Source organism: Vipera ursinii (assembly GCF_947247035.1).
Source record: "Vipera ursinii genome assembly, chromosome: 15".
In the NCBI taxonomy this organism is placed as follows: domain Eukaryota; kingdom Metazoa; phylum Chordata; class Lepidosauria; order Squamata; family Viperidae; genus Vipera; species Vipera ursinii.
Genome location: NC_139528.1, coordinates 6,837,577 through 6,851,448, shown reverse-complemented (window position 1 = coordinate 6,851,448; position 13,872 = coordinate 6,837,577).

Sequence of the window (13,872 nt, the reverse complement as noted above, 5' to 3'; positions counted from 1 at the left end):
ATTTAGGCTCACAACTCCTGCTTCAGTGACTCCATCCATCCACCTCCTTCTCCGTCGTCCCCTTCTTCTCTTGCCCTCAACCTTTCCCAGCATGAGGCTCTTCTCCAGTGAGTCTTTCCTCCTCCTTAGGTGGCCAAAGGATTTGAGTTTCAGCTTCAGGATCTGGCCTTCTAAAGAGCAGTCAGGGTTGATCTCCTCTAGGACTGACCGGTTTGATCGCCTTGCAGTCCAAGGGACTCGCAGGAGTCTTCTCCAGCACCAGAGTTAATACCTACGTGTGGAATAATCCGTACGTGCATAAGAGGAAGAACCCTGATAAAATTAGCAATTAATTGGAGGCACCGAAATGATTTTATATTAAGGCTATAAATAAAAATTATTTCAAATATTCTGATATTAGAGTACTTTGCGGTATTCCAGAACGGCTGCCAATAACTGATGCAGAGATGTAAAAATTAATTGCACGCACACGTAAAGTACAAACCAAATGCTCTTGGTGCAAGATTTAATTCCTCCAGAACTCTTGAAGATCAGTCCGTCAGCGTTTGCCCCACTGCTGTAAATTCCTCTTGATAATCCCTAAAATCTGTCCTGATTCGATTACTCTCCCACATTCCTCCAGGCCTTCCTGTCCTCTACCATCTTCTGGAGTCCATTTAGGCTCACGCCTCCTGCTTCAGTGACTCCATCCAGCCACCTCATTCTCTGTCATCCCCTTCTTTTCTTGCCCTCAACCTTTCCCAGCATGAGGCTCTTCTCCATTGAGTCCTTCCTTCTCCTTAGGTGGCCAAAGTATTTGAGTTTCAGCTTCAGGATCTGGCCTTCTAAAGAGTAGTCAGGGTGGATCTCCTCTAGGACTGACCGGTTTGATCGCCTCGCAGTCCAGTCCAGCACGAGGATAGAAAGAAATAATTCCTCCAGAAGGGAGCTTTCGTCTACGGCTCTCTTGCTCAGAATAAGGATTTCTTGGGATCCCAATCGGAGAGCTCAGGGCAGGCACCCTTAATAATAAGCATCTATCTTGTAAGGGTGACATGGAAAAAGTACGATCGTGCAGTATCCAGCTCCTCAATGGAAAGCAGGCTGGTAGCCATTGTTTTTTCCTGCAGTTCTAACTACCTGTTGAAGTCCATGTCTCTCTTGTTTGGAGACCTGCAGAACTGAATTATGCACCATGAATGCTGTCACGCCCTTTTAGACATGCCCTTTAGCCTCTTCTTCTTCTTCCTCTAATTGTGGCTGATCTTGGAAAAAAAAATACATAGGATCACATCTGGTTAAGATATGGATAAGAGGCCACCAGGAAATCCTAGCGCAGAAGCCAGACTGGTAAAAATGGGAAGGACGGCAAGGCAAAGCTACTTCCTTATTGTCACTGAGAAAAATTCCTGAATGCGGTTGTAGCCGCAGCTGACCTGAGCTGATCCTGCAAAGGCCAAACCTTTTCTGTGATTGTTGTCAAAAGAAACAACATGGATGAGATCAGCAAGGATCAAAGACAATCACCTGTCTGAAATGGTATAGGTTCTCCTGCTTGTGCAGGGGGCTGGACTAGAAGACCTCCAAGGTCCCTTCCAGCTCTATTCTATTCTATTCTATTCTATTCTATTCTATTCTATTCTATTCTATTCCATTATTTATTCTATTCTATTCTATTCTATTCTATTCTATTCTATTCTATTCTATTCTATTCTTCATTCCATTATTTATTCTATTCTATTCTATTCTATTCTATTCTATTCTATTCTATTCTATTCTATTCTATTCTATTCTATTCTTATGCTTATGCTTATTCTTATTCTATTCTATTCTATTCTATTCATTTTCTATTCTATTCTATTCTATTCTATTCTATTCTATTCTATTCTATTCTATTCTATTCTATTCTATTCTATTCTATTCCATTCCATTCCATTCCATTCCATTCTTCATTCCATTATTTATTCTATTCTATTCTGTTCTATTCTTCATTCCATTATCTATTCTATTCTATTCTATTCTATTCTATTCTATTCTATTCTATTCTATTCTATTCTATTCTATTCTATTCTTATTCTTATTCTTATTCTTATTCTATTCTTCATTCCATTATCTGTTTTATTCTATTCTGTTCTGTTCTGTTTTATTCTACATTCCATTTTCTATTCTATTCTATTCTATTCTATTCTATTCTATTCTATTCTATTCTATTCTATTCTATTCTATTCTATTCTATTCATTTTCTATTCTATTCTATTCTATTCCATTCTATTCTATTCCATTTTGTTCTTGAAAATGGCCCTGCATTTTCTGCCTCTCCTTTCTCCATCTACCCACTAGGCCTCTCTTCCCAGCAACAGCTTTCTCAGTTAGGCAGGTGGCAGCGAAGGCAGCCTAAGGTTCAAAGCTGCTGCCCACGCAAGACCGGGAATTCTGCGGTGCCAACAGAAAAAAAAAAAGTGCCTTGTAGGACGTCGAATGGACACACACGGCGGCTTTTGTTCCCTCGGCACATATTTTTCCTGGATTCCTCACCCCCTCAGCCTGGCTTGGTCTTCACGGCTGGGCAGCAGTTTATATACACCACACCCTGCCTTGAAGGCTGGCCGGCTTCCCTGCCCTCCAGGAAGGGACCCTGCACTCTTGGGAGGGGCGTCCCCCAATTCTTCACCCCCCTCCCCATGTTCTCGGTCTTTGAAATGAGGAACCCCGTCTTCCAGGAAGATGTGGCCAGCGCCCCGACACCTTGGTGGGATCTGTCCGGAGACGGTTTGCTTTGTACCGGAAAGGTAAGAAAAACTCCCAGGCTTGTGTCTATGGAGATTCTTCGTCCTCCGACTCCTGATTGTCCCAAAGATGCTTTTTTTTTTCCCCTTCCCCAGGAGGCAACTGGACTTCCTTTGTTTTTCTTGGAAGCCATTTTGCTTCTCCTCCAAGAAGCTTCTTCCGCTCCGCCTGGGTGGCGGGGGGAATGGAAGGATTTACACTCCTTGCAAGACCGCTGCTGGTCCTTTGCATCCGTTTAGAGCAGGGGGTCTTCAAACTTGGCCCTTTTATGACTTGTGGACTTCAACTCCCAGAATTCCCCAGATAACTCTCAACTCTAATTCCTGGCTCAGGAATTCTTTGAGTTGAAGTCCACAAGTCATAAAAGGGCCAAGTTTGAGGACCCCCTGCATTATGCGATGCCACAAGGTAGAAGAGCGGGTTGGGGACAAAGCTTCGCTGGCTGGGGAATTCTGGGAGTTGAAGTCCACAGCTCTTAAAATGGCCGAGGTTGAGAAACACTGGTTTAGCTCTTTCTGAGTTAGCATTATTTCCCCCTCACATTATGTCAGGGGTCTTCAAACCTGGCCCTTTTATGACTTGAGGACTTTAACTCCCAGAATTACTCGCGTGCCTGGCTGAGGAATTCTGGGAGTTGAAGTCCACAAGTCATAAAAGGGCCACGTTTGAAGACCCCTGGTTTAGAGGGAGGTTGCCCAACCTCGTGGCAGCAGCGGGAGGTGAGCGTGTGCCAAAAGTGTAAAAAATGGTCTTAAGTCACTTTTTTTTAAGCGCCCTTGTCCCTTCAAACAGTCACTAAGCGAACTGTTGTAAGGCGAGGACTACTGTACTTTATCACTTTTTTTCCTTTTTTTGCATGTGTGTGTTTGTGTGTGTGTGTGTGTGTGTGTGGTCAAGTTTTTGACACCTTGCTAGGTGACTGGAAAAGCCCTGAGTTTAGAGTTACTCGGATTGCAGCTGCTTTCTTGCAGGTACGTGGAATGGCGTGGGACCCACGGGTTTTGCCAAGGGAAGAGAAGACGTTGGTTATCGGGAAAGATAAAATAGACAACCGAGAATGCTTTATTGACCGTTCTTCGTCCAGATTTTATATTTATTTATTTATTTATTTATTTATTTATTTATTTATTTATTTATTTATTTTATTGGATTTGTATACCACCCTATTCCCATAGGACTCAGGGCGGTTTACAGGGCAGTTAAAACCATGAATACAAAAAATAAAAACAATTAAAACAAATTAAATTCAAGCCCCAAGAGTAAATCTAAAACCCAAAGAGGCGTTCTCGCTTCGGATTTTCTCTGCTGTTCTCAGCATCTGGTAAAATGAACGAAGTGCTTTTCCAACAACCTGTAAAAATCCAAGACTCTGTTATTGTGTTCCTGGGAGGTGGAGTAAGTGGGGGATTTCTACTTTTTTTGGCCCCATTTTGCTCTTTTAAAGAGAACGCGCCCCCCCCCAACGCCCGCCAACATAGCCAGGAGCCTTGCGCCATCGCCGTGTTCTCCGGCCGCGCTCGCCAAGCCCCTTCCTTTGAAACAAACAACCCCTCCCCACACACACACACACACACACACACACACACACACACACAGACCCTCCCGTTCCTTCCTTCTGAATTAAGAAAGGAGAGAAAGCCAAGTTTTGTTTCATTTTTTTCTTTTGTGGCCTTATAACGAATTTAACCTGCAGCTAGAAGGAAGTTGGGGAAGAAAACCATCGGGAGAGGCTCTTCTGTTTTAACTTTTTCTTTTTCTTTTCCCCTTGTGGCTTTTTGGACTTTTCATCCTGGTTTCGGGAGAGGGCAGCATTTGGGAGGGGGTGTCGCTGTCCCCTTCCCCCCCCCCCAAAGCCATCAGTTGAGCAAGACGCCCGCCTGCCCGCACTCTTTCCCCCTGTCCGAGACGCGAACATTTCTGTTGAACGTTAGGGTGTATGTGTGTGTGTGGGGGGGCTGTTTGGTTTTTATCCCCCCCCAACCCCATCTGCTGGGTGTTTGCAGCAGGTTTTGGTCACTTCTGCCCTGCTTTGAGGTTACCCACGAAGCACGTTTGTTTTTCGGGGTGGGGGGATCCCCACTCCGGTTGCGAAGCTTGCTTAAAGCCTCTTCCTCTTCCTCCTCACTGGAGCCCCCCTTTGGCTGCAACCAGCCCCTGCCCCAGCCCCCACCTCGCCTGACCCTGCAGGATGAGCCCCCCAACCTGGCCACCGCTCCACCCGCCAGCCCGGCCCCCACAGGCAGCCCTCCCCAGCAGTGACATCATCGAGGTGGCCACACCCACCCTGGCATGACTACCATAGCCACGCCCACTCGGTGTGGCCACGCCCACCCAGCCCCCCAATCCCCCCCAGGATAGATAAGTGGGGTTTGGGTTGCAGTTTGGGCACTCGGTCTCTAAAAGGTCTCTAGAGACCATCACTGGTCTAGTCCAGGGGTAGGCAACCTTGGCTCTTTTATGACTCGTGGACTTCAACTCCCAGAATTCCTGAGCCAGCCATGCTGGCTCAGGAATTCTGGGAGTTGAAGTCCACGAGTCATAAAAGAGCCAAGGTTGCCTAGCCCTGGTCTAGTCTAATGAAGAGAAGGACGAGTGGGGCAGACATGATAGCAGCGTTCCAGTATCTCAGGGGCTGCCCCAAAGAAGAGGCAGTCAAGCTATTCTCCGAAGCGCCCGAAGGCAGGAGAAGAAGCAAGCCAAGAAACTAACCAAGGAGAGAAGCAACCTGGAACTAAGGAGAAACTTCCCGACAGTGAGAACAATTCACCAGTGGAACAACCTGCCTCCGGAAGCGGCGAAGGCTCCAAACACTGGTGGACGTTTTTAAGAAGAGACTGGACAGCCATTTGGCTGAAATGGTATAGGGTTTCCTGCCCGAGCAGGGGGTTAGACTAGATGACCTCCCAGGTCCCTTCCAACTTATTACTATTATAACTAAGGAGAAATTTCCTGACAGCGAGAGAACAATTCACCAGTGGAACAGCTTGCCACCAGACGTTATGGGTGCTTCCTCACATTTTAAGAAAAGGCTTGTCTGAAATTTATTTATTTATTTATTAATTTAATTTGTATACCGCCCTTCTCCCGAAGGACTCAGGGCGGTGAACAGGGCAATACATATTAAAAAAACAAGATACAAAAATTAAAAGCGATTAAACAACAATGCCCATGAATAAGTTAGTACACATTAAAAAGTTAAAACAAATTTATAAAACCCAACCCCATCCCATCAGGCCAGGCCAGCTTGAAATGGTATATAGGCTCTCCTGCTCAAGCAGCGGGCTGGATTAGAAGACCTCCAAGGTCCCTCCCAGCTCTATACTGATTGATTGATTGAAACCAAATCACAAAAGGTAGCCCTCCATTTTTGACCACCGCTGAGATCAGAATTTCCAGGGCTAAGCAAGGTGGTTACGTGAGTAATTTATTTATTTATTTATTTATTTTATATACCGCCCTTCTCCTGGAGGACTCAGGGCTGTGTACAGAGCAATAAAGTAAGAATACAGTAAAGCAATAAAGTGAGAAAATTTTAAAACCCAAATCCATCAGGCCAGGCCGGCTTGTTGGAATAGATAAGTTTTTAGATCACGCCGGAAGGAGCGAAGGTCGGGGGCCATCCGGATTTCAGCTGGTAATGCCCAGTTTTATGACCTTTTTGCCATAGTTCAAGGTTGACTCAGCCTTCCGTCCTTCCAAGGTGGATAAAATGAGGACCCGGATTATTGGGGGGGGCAAGTGGCTGACTCTATAAACCGCTTAGAGAAGGCGGTAAAGCCCTGTGAAGCGGTATATAAGTCTAAAGGGCTATTGTTTTAGTAGTTGCTAAGCAAATCCCTTAAGGGAATCCGGCTTCCGTTTGTTGGAAGCCGGCTGGGAAGGCTTCAAATGGGGATCACATGATCCTGGGATACTGCAACCACAGCTAGTCCTCAACTTACAACAGTTCATTTAGTGACCATTCAAAGTTACAGCGGGACTGAAAAAAGTGACTAACGACCATGTTTCACAGTTACAACCTTTGCAGCAATCACACGATTAAAATTCAGGCGCTTGGCAACTCATATTTATGACCGGCGCTACATCCCAAGATCACACGATCCCCTTTAGCGACATAGTCAGTGGGGAAGCCAGATTCACTTAACAACCAGGTTACTAACTGATCAACTGCAGCGATTCACTTAACAAACGGGTTGCTGACTTATTAGCTGCAGGGATTCACTTAACCGCTGTGGCAAGAAAAGCCGTAAAACGGGGCAAAACTCACTTAACAAATGTCTCACTTAACGACAGAAATTTGGGACTGGTCTTAAGTCAAGGACTACCTGTATCATAAATACACGCCCAGTTGCCAAGCACCCAAATTTTGATTGTGGTGACCACAGGGATGCCGCAGTGATCTTAATCGCAAAGACTGTTTTCAGCGCCATTACGAATTTGAATGGATGCTAAACGAACGGTCATAAATCGAGGACTATCTGTAACAACAAAAATTTAAAACGTAAAAGAAGGCAAACAAACATAACAGACACCCGTTAAACAAATCTGGCTTAAGCTAGCAGTGGCTTACGGTGTTCCGTGAAGCCAAACCCAGGATCTTTGCATTTGGGAAATGGTAGATTGTTTAATAATAATAATAAGTTGGAAGGGACCTTGGAGGTCATCTAGTCCAACCCCCTGCTAAGGCAGGAAAGCCTACACCATTTCAGACAAATGGCTGTCCAGTCTCTTCTTAAAAACTTCCAGTGTTGGAGCATTCATCGCTTCTGGAGGCAGGTTTGCGTGTAACCTCCTTAGCCCACGTCCACCCAGCCTCCACCCTGTCTCCACACACGTGCGTGTGAGTTGGCATGAAATGTGGCGTGTGTCTGTGTGCACAGGACGATGGTTGCAGTCCTTATCTGGGCGTGTCCCGGACCTCACCTGTCTTATCACTCCCAGATCCGTGCTCTGATTTAACCTCTTGCAGGCAAACCTCAGTCTAGCACAGGCTGGCTCAGGAATTCTGGGAGTTGAAGTCCTCAGGTCGTAAAAGGGGCCCTAGTTGCTCCCCCTGGCCTGGGACCTCCTGGTGCTTCTGAATAGGCAAGGCCAAAGCCTCCAGGGCTGCAATCCCATTTTTATCCATTTCTGGAATATAGGATATTATAGGAGAATGAGTGAATCAGAATAGAGCTGGAAGGGACCTCGGAGGTCTTCTAGTCCAGCCCCCTGCTCAACCAGGATACCTTACACCATTGCAGACAAGTGGCTGTTTAGTCTCTTCTTCAAAGCCTCCAGTGATGGGGCACCCACAACTTCTGGAGGCAGGTGGTTCCACTGGTTAATTGTCCTCACTGCTAGGAAGTTTCTCCTTAGTTCCAGGTTGCTTCTCTCCTGGATTAGTTTCCATCCGTTGCTTCTCGTCCTGCCTTCGGGTGCTTTGGAGAATAGCTTGACTCCCTCTTCTTTGGGGCAGCCCCTGAGATACTGGAACACGGCTATCATGTCCCCCCAGGCCCTTCTTTTCTCTCGACTGACTTTGCTTAACGGCCGTGTTACTAACTTCAGAACAATGGTTTAGTTAACAACGGCGGCAGGAAGGGTTGTAAAATTGGGGCTAAACTCACCTGAGCACCGTCTCGCTTAGCAGCGGAAATGGTTTTTTTTTTATTGAAAAGTTTTACAAAAACAAAGTTTTACCCCCAAATCCCCCCCACCCCAAACCCCCCACTTCCCAGAGCTAAATACAGGATTGTAGTTATAATAATCATATTCTAAATAAAAATTATGCAAGTATATAATTAACCAAGTTCATAATGTGCTTTAACTCCCCTTTAACATAGCTACAATCAAAGTACCAATAACAATATCCCACTAACATCTACTCATAAACTAAATGGAACTTTTTAATCCCATATTTATTCTAGATATAATCTATCCATCTCCTCCAAACTGAAACATATCTTTCCTGTGGATGATCCTTCAAATACACAAAAAATCTTAGACATCTCTGCAAGATTCAAAACTTTAGACACCCATTCTTCTATAATAAACAAACTAACCTTTTTATATTCAACATCAAATTAGTTTCTTTAACATCACAATCTACAATAGTACCCCATTATCCAATAGATTCAAAATAAGACTAACATCCCAAACCTTTTCTATCAAGGTACCTATGCATATTTATAACAAAATTCTTTCATGTATTTTCTGTAAAAACAAGTCTGTCTCTCATATTCCTTTACCACATTATCCAATGGATTCAAAATAAGACTAATATCCCAAACCTTTTCTATCAAGGTACCTATACATATTTATAACAAAAGATTCTTTGATATATTTTCTGTAAGCAGCGGAAATGTTGACCTCCGTTGTGGTGGCAAGTTGAGGCCTTATCTGTAGTGAGATGAACAGCTAATTGATCGCTAATGTTAAAAGACCCCGACTATGTGAGTGGCAGGCTGTTTACTCTGGAGTAAATCGTTTCCTATTTGCTGCTCAAGAATGTCATTGGGATGTTGCCATACGCTGAATAGCACAGAGCATAAACCCAAATCCTGCCACCGTTCTTCGTATGTTTTAGTCTCCAGGCTTTTAATTATCTTAATTGCTTTTCTGAATTTAATTTCCTGAGAATTTCCCCAGAATTTCTTCTCTTCCGGCTTTCCTCTTCTCAACAAAGAGAGGACGAGTCTTAATTTCAGGCCTATATGCTTCCATCTGTATCAGAGGCTAATCAGTTAGGGATAGCAATCCGCACATGCTCAGGAGCACTTTGTTCTTCTGTCTTCTTCTGTAGGGTGGGGGTCACCTGATCAAAATTCAGACACTTGGCCACTGACTCATATTTATGACGGTTGCAGCGTGATCTCCCAAGCGAAGCCAGCGGGAAGCCAGATTCGCTTAACAACCAGGTTACTAACTGGACAAATGCAGTAGTGGTTCACTTAACAACAACCGTGGCAAGAAAAAGTCGTGAAATGGGGGAAAACTCACTTAGCAAATGTTTCACTTAGCAACGTAAATTTTGGCCTCAGTTGTGATCGTAACATGAGAATTACCTGTATGAGTTAATTCAGCAAGCAGATGAAGGTGCTGGATCACACACACACACACACACACACACACAAAACAATGGCCCAAGGCCACAGCTGAGCAGGGCTGCGATTCCCTTAAGCCTGAAAAATGTCCTCTTATGATCTCGGTGGTAAGTGTGGCTTGAGAAACCTTCAAGTATCTGGGAAGGGTTGGGTGTGTTTGTGTGTGTTTTGCGCAACTCATTAAGCCAGTGTCCTGAACCCTTGCAGCCTTCCTATGTGTGAACTTCAACTCCCAGAATTCCCCAGCCAGCTTATGCTGTGGACATGGAATTCCAACATTTGGCAAGGTGGGTGGAGAATTCTGGGAGTTGAAGTCCATGTTTTGTAAAGCTACTTTGTGAAGTCAAGCTGGGCTAAACTACAGCTCCGTGTTCCGCGTTCAGAAGACTCCGCTAACCCTGAACTCTAGTAGAAAACACAGCATCCGTGTTCACATGACACCCTTATACACCCTATTCACACCCCAGTACGGCCAAAACATCTGAAGGCGTCCTGATCCTAGTTCCCACCCTTTTCTGGAGACTCTGCACTGGAAACGACTCTACAGGTAGTTCCTCGATTTACGACTACAATCGATCCCGATCGATTTACGCTGCTAAGGGAGAGACATTCGTTCAGTGAGGTTTGCCCCATTTTACGACCGTTCTCGCCACACGTCGTTAAGCGAATCGCTGCAGCTGATAAGTTAGCAACCTGGTTGTTCAGCGAATCCGGCTTCGCCGGTGGGAAAGTTGCAAAATTGGATCATGCGATCCTGGGCCACTGCAAGAGTCATAAACGTGAGTCAGCTGACCAAGCGTCTGAACAGGTGACCGTGGGGACGCTGCAACGGGTCGTGTGTGTGTGTGTGTGTGTGTGTGTGTGTGTGTGTAAAAACGGTCAGATTGTTGGGGGCAATTAAGCTGACTTTGTAATAATGCCGCTGGGGTGTGTGTGTGAAAGCCCTAATAAGCAGGCATATACATAGAATGAAGGCTACTGCTAAGCTTGTAAGCCGCCCTGAATCTTTGGAGAAGGGCGGGATATAAATGGAATTAAAATAAAATAAAATAAATAAATAAGATTCTTCCCCCCCCCCGGCCGTTGTAACTTCCGACGGTCACTAAACGAACGGTTGTAAGTCAAGGAGTACCCATATTTTGGACTGTCCCGGGAGCTGGCTGCATCGTAAACCAAGGCATTTGTCTGTGTGGCGTTCTTGCGTGCGTGCGTGCGTGTATGTGTGTGTGATGCGAAGCCAGCCACTGAACTTGCCGAGCAAACCACGATTCCGCCAGGCACGTGGGAACGCGCCGCCCTCCGCCGCCTGCAACTTCCCGGCCAAGCGCGAAGGGTTAACCGGGCGCGGGATAATTTATTGGGTGTCCGGCGGGGCGGCGGCGGCGGCGCAGGAGAGGAAGGCAGCGGAGGCGGGAGGAGGAAGGAGGCAGCCGCGGCCGGGGAAGTTCCCGGGGCTCCGCTCCGCTTTGGAGGCGCCTCCTCGGCAAGGCAAACGGCCCGGGGAAGCCGCAGGAGCCGCGCAAAGGTAAGGCGGGCTGGGCTGGGCTGCCCTTCTCCGCTGAGGGAAGGCTGGAAGCCCCGGCCGGCATCTGCCCCGCGGGCTTCCTTCCTCTTCCCGGCTCCGGAGATGGTTGCAGGCGCGGAGTTTCTGAGCATGGGCAGAGTTTCCCTCTGAGAGCAGAGCCGGAGTGGTACCCTAAGATGCAAACGAGGAAAAAAAAACCCGGGGGGCTATACTTTAGTTGTTAGCCTTTGTGCACGGCCCCCTGAGCATGCACAGAGTGCTTTCCCCCCCCTGGCTTCAGGAGGACAGGTAGTCCTCGACTTAACAACAGTTATAGTTGTTTAGTGACCGTTCAAAAGTCCAAGAAAAATGGGATGAACGCCTATTGCAGCCTCCCCAAGGCCACTGATCAAAATTCAGAGGCTTGGCAACGGACTCGTATTTATGACGGTCGCAGTGCCCCGATGGTGTGTGTGTGTGTGCGTGTCATGTCATCGACCTCACGTGACCTTCTGACAAACAGGGTCAATGGAGAAACCGGATTCGCTTAATAACGGTGCGACTAATTTAACAACTGCAGCGGTTCCCTTAACGACCAGGCCAAGAAAGGTCCTAAAATGGGGCAAAACTCACTTAACAAATGTGTCGCTTAACAAGAGATTTTGGGCTCTGTTGCGGTCGTAAATTGAGGACTATCTGTAGTTGTGGATGAACGGCTGGCAATGGAGGATTAGAGCAAACGCAAGTGTTTTATTTCTGCGAGAACTTCCTGGATCGGCAGTATTTGTATTTTTTCTGTATTATGTTTTTTTTGTTCTGTTTCCTTGCTTGTAAACGTTTTATCCCAAACTTTTGAGTTTGTAGGAAGCCTGTGGAGGTTTTCAGCAGTCGGGATTAATTGGGTTTTTTTTTTTCATAGGCAGAAATTAGGGTTGAAGTTGTGGCGTCCGGCTTCTTTTATGTGTGGAAGTTAAACTACAGTGCCCATTGTGCTCAGCCAACATGATTGCCTGGGTTGACTGAGGCAGGCTGGAAAGGAGGTGGGAGGGGCCGCATATGAAGGGTGGGGGTCTAAAAAAATGGAGCGGAAGGATTCTTAGTTTTGAACCCGTGAAAGGCTGCGTTCACACAATCCACTTCGTCAAGCTGGGTTAAGAGCCAGTGGCTGCAGGGCTTCTACAGGCTAAGCCGAGATAGGATCCCTGTTGTGATTTAATACAGGCAGTCCTCTATTTACGATCACAATTGAGCCCCAAATTTATGCTGCTAAGTGAGACATTTCTTAAGTAAGTTCTGCCCTCATTTGACAACCTTCCTGGCCCCAGTTGTTAAGGGAATCGCTGCACTTGTTAAGTTAGTAAAACCTGGTTGTTAAGTGAATCTGGCTTCCCCATTGACTTGGCCAGTCAGAAGGCCGCAGAAGCGGATCACGTGATAATGCGACTGTCATAAATGTGAACTAGTTGCCAAGCATCTGAATTTTGAATAGGTGACTACAGTATGCGGGGGTTGCAGCCACAGTGAAAAGGGGTCATGAGCCCCTATTTTCAGTGCGGTTATAACTTTTGAACGGTCGCTAAGTGAACTGTTGTAAGTCAAGGATTGCCTATATCAGGGTTAGGCCACCTTGGCTCTTTTGTGACTCGTGGACTTCAACTCCCAGGATTCCTGAGTCAGCCATGCTGAGGGGAAAGGGAGAGGTTTCCAAGCTGAGCTGTGCTGGCTCAGGAATTCTGGGAGTTGAAGTCCACGAGTCATGAAAGACCTAAGGTTGCCTACCCCTGGTACTCACAAAATTATTCAATGAATGGTGCAGATTCCATAACTTGGTGAAAGAAGTAAGCAAGCTAAGGGTGTTGTGTGAACATGTTGTGACGGTGCTGACTTTTTAAGTCTCGGCTCTTGGTAGGTTCACCTTGCCCACTGTGGGATCTGCCCGTGCCATGGCCTGGTGATTCTTTTCTTTCTTTCTTTCTTTCTTTCTTTCTTTCTTTCTTTCTTTCTTTCTTTCTTTCTTTCTTTCTTTTCCTTCCTTCTTTCCTTCCTTCCTTCCTCTTTCCTTCCTTCCATCCTTCCTTCCTTCCTTCCTTCCTCCTTCCTTCCTTCCTTCCTTCCTTCCTTCCTTCCTTCCTTCCTTCCTTCCTTCCTCTTTCCTTCCTTCCATCCTTCCTTCCTTCTTCCTTCCTTCCTTCCTTCCTTCCTTCCTTCCTCTTTCCTTCCTTCCATCCTTCCTTCCTCTCTTTCCTTGCCCACTGTGGGATCTGCCCGTGCCGTGGCCTTGTGATTCTTTTCTTTCTTTCTTTCTTTCTTCTTTCTTTCTTCTTTTCTTTCTTTCTTTCTTTCTTTCTTTCTTTCTTTCTTTCTTTCCTTCTTTCTTTCTTTTCTTTCTTTCTTTCTTTCTTTCTTCTTCTTTCTTTCTTTCTTTCTTTCTTTCTTTCTTTCTCTCTCCTCTTTCTTCCTTCCTTCCTTCCTTCCTTCCTTCCTTCCTTCCTTCCTTCCCCCCTCTCTTTCTCTCTC